Below are 3,890 nucleotides of genomic sequence, written 5' to 3'. Positions count from 1 at the left end.
ATTTCAATATATCATGACTGAAATCACCCCATTTTATATTACTATTATTATGAATCACTATAAAAGGCATTTGTATAGCAGGTTATCTACCAATTTACTAGAAGTGATCCACCACAGTATTAAGATATGTAAATATACATTGTACAATGTACATATTAGGTATGAAATACATTTCATCATTAATATTATTAAGATATATTTTTTTAGGATCATAAAATCAAATAAGAATCCATTTAAAAATACATTCTTCACTTTGTTCAGAATCTAATACACAGTTCACCATAATTGACTATTGCAACGATATAAAAATTCTGTTTCAATTATCGCAATTAGGCGTTCCTACATGGCACGAATTGAGATACATCTTAATTCGTGCTACATGGCAACATTATTATAATACATTATAGTTATTGGCTTAAATTGAGAAGTATGTAATAAGTAATAACTATAATAATTAATAGGTAAGTAATAAAGGAGTAGAAGTGAAATTGATTGACTTTATTACTACTACTATTAAATAAATGCACAGGTATCTGTGGTGAATATTTATAAAATTTGATAGAGTCCCTGCTAGACAAATGCCCTTTAAAATTGTACCATAATTTAAAAGCTCAGGACTATGATAAGTCTATTCCAATTTAAATCATACAGTCAAATCAAAATATTCGTAATGCAAAAATGCAAAATATGAGTTAAGATCATAACATGTATTCAATAAATAGAAGCAAACTCAACTTAACCCCTAACTAAAAAAATACAGTAAAATTTAAAAGTGGGACTAATAATATTTATTTTGATTTAGTAGGTGGTAATACCTAAATAGCTAACAACACCAATCAAACAGAAGGAACTATTCAGTTGCAAAACATTAAATACAATATACAATATTATACATAGTTTAAAATAAAAATATTTTTATGATACCTAAACATTAGGATTAAGACATACCTACCTAATATTATACAAAGTGGTTATTTAAGGATAATATTTTATAATTCCATATATAATAATAAAGGTGAACAATCTATGATTTTTTGTTTTTTAATTTTTAAAGAAACGTACAATTTACCACACATTTATGATTGATTTGATGTTGTTAGCTAATTAACTTGATTGTATAATATTTGTTAAAATTAAAAAAAAAATACATTAGTATCTAAAATGTTCATTTAACATATTTTTAGTTTACTATATTATTGGAATTAGTTTTCTTCTGGAATACATATTGTCAGACTTGATTTTTTAACTTCTTTGAAATTAACTTGAGTAGTTGAATATCTAATAAGTTAAGAAAGGATAAATATAACCAAATAATTTAACAGTAAAAAATATGTTTACATACTTAATTAATTTTATAGTATCTTCAACTATCAAAATTATATATTGGAAACAATATTTTGATTTATCATCGTTCTCATTTGCAAATTTGGAGGTAGAAAGTTATGTGATTTCATTATTTATCTTTCAAACCATCTGACTAAGTATTTTTGTAGTAAATACGGATAATGTTAGTTCTTAATAATAATTACTATGCCAGAATGCAAAATTTGAATAAATGCAAATTAAAAGTACTTCTGAACAGAGAACATTATATTTTTAAGTATATTGTAGGTATAAATAGATAGGCACCTCGCAGCCATCTTGTTGTGTCCGAGTAGATGGTAATAAGTAATAATAGGGTTAATAATATATTATGTTGTATTAGGTTTGTGCTATGGTGTCAGCTAATAATTTTTAGAATAAAACAACTTTTGTGTTATCAAATGTTGAATAACATTTGGTGGTGTAACTGAATGAACAAAACTGATTAAACTGAAAATAAAATTTAATTAAAAACTGTTAATATGTAATATTGTATATTGCATGCACAAATTAATGTATTAATCAAATTTATTTTTCTACCTATACATTTTATTTATTTAAAAAAAACTTACCAATAAATTGTATGTACAAATGTTGTGCTTTCCAAGTGGTAGGTATTATCAAATTTACGCCACACTTAATAATATAGATCACAAATTACGATGTCATCAATGGAAATTTTTCGACAAACTTAATTATTCAAAAACTATTGCGTTAAGTACTTCAGTATATTATTATGTTATTAAAGAAATTTAAACTGTTAGTATACTTAACGGTATAACGTATAAAACATACAATAATTAGTTTAATTACTAATTACATCATACATTTAAATCATTTAATATTTAATTATTTAAGTAATAACTAATAAGCACTATGCAGCTGGCCACATGGTTTAAAATAATTACAAATTACAATTTACTTTTTACTTTGAACTTAAGTTCCAGTTTATCACAACTGATACTGATTGGTTTTCCACGAGGTTTTCTATTGATATTATCATTTATCATTAATTAATTAATATCATATATTTTAATCAATGATATTATTGTCATAAATAATGATAAAGGTATCGCCAAAGTTTTGGTAATATTATTATCATTGTACGGTAATAATAGGTATATGCGTCGTAATGATGTCATAATATTGTCATGTAATGAAAACAATGGAGGGGATTCGATGCGAACAGCCAAGTTCAACAAAACGTAGATTTTATGGTCAAATTAGCATATTATATATACATTTAATATATATATATATATATAGGTTTAATAAGACATTCAATTAATCAGGTACAAAGTACAACAGTTATCAATACTGATACTTATTAGGTCGTACGGTATCGAATTTATCAATTATAGCTCCTGGACTTTACAAATGAAGACATGATGTATAAACAATGCTGCATTTACCGACTATAACACCTCCTTCAACGGCTTCAACCACCAATACTTTGAGGAGTTGTATCTCGCGAACCAATCAACGAAAAATAAAATTTTTAACGCGTAAATTTACAATAAAAATGGGATTATTAATTCATAATATTTTTATTATATGTTACCATTTGAAAATCAAAAGTTGATAGTGGTTTCACCAATAAATATAAGGGTAAAAAAAATTAAAATATTATACGGTTTTAGAAAAACATAAACATAGAAGTTTAAAAAAAAAAAAATTCAAAAAAAGTTAATACTTTTCGAGATAATTAGTGTACCCACTTAAAAGAATCACCCTGTACATAGTATAATATTCTGACTAAACTCATATATTACATATTATTCAGCTTTTCAAAGCCAATTTCATTTTTCTAAATGTTTTAAGGGATTTTTCGTGCCTAGCATAATAAATATGAGTACTAGATTATGGTAATAGGTACACTTTAAATTCACAAATTCTGACATTAAATCAGTTAATGAACTTTTTAAATTTAAATTATTTTTCACATTTCTTTTTTAATAATTTAAAAAAAAATGGTTTATGTATTTATAAATACATATAAATATATAATATAGGTATAACATGTTATAATGCGAAATTTGAAAGACAAAATCGTTGTACAGTACCATTCACCAAACACGTTCATCATAAATTTGTCTTATTTTATGCATTTATTCAAATTCTGATTTTTTGGAATTTATTTCTAAGGAATGCTCTTTATTTTTTGCACATCAAAATAAAATATTAATGCAAACAAATATGTAGAGCTTTTTTACAGACTACAACCATAAAACTTTGAAAATAATTAGTTAATAAACTGTTAAGTCTCTCAATTACGCATTAAAAATATATTGAAGTTTAAAATTATTTTATAATCTTATACAGGTACAACTGTCAATGTTATATGCGGTGTTTAATTCCTACTTCAGATTCAGAATATTTGCATATTTTATTATAGAGTAATATTATATGAAACATCTTATATTAATTGTAATAAAAAATAAAAATATAAATATAAGTCATAATAAGCTTCATACAACTAATGAACTAACTATAAAAGTAGTTTTGAGATTGGTAAAATGTTAAAAAAA

General features: G+C 24.1%; 1 long non-coding RNA gene across 1 annotated transcript; it reads right to left on the bottom strand.

The window, feature by feature from the left end:
• Nucleotides 1-973: 973 nt before the first annotated feature.
• LOC126551319 (uncharacterized) lies at nt 974-3,084 on the bottom strand. Its single transcript, XR_007605203.1, has 3 exons — nt 1,935-3,084; nt 1,343-1,812; nt 974-1,278 (listed from the first exon to the last, which is right to left on the bottom strand). It is a non-coding gene; the product is annotated as an uncharacterized LOC126551319 (long non-coding RNA).
• Between the last annotated feature and the right edge of the window lie 806 nt (nt 3,085-3,890).

Source organism: Aphis gossypii, chromosome 3, assembly GCF_020184175.1.
Source record: "Aphis gossypii isolate Hap1 chromosome 3, ASM2018417v2, whole genome shotgun sequence".
NCBI lineage: Eukaryota > Metazoa > Arthropoda > Insecta > Hemiptera > Aphididae > Aphis > Aphis gossypii.
The sequence above is the reverse complement of the archived record's forward strand: the minus strand, read 5'-3'. Positions and strand labels throughout refer to the sequence as shown.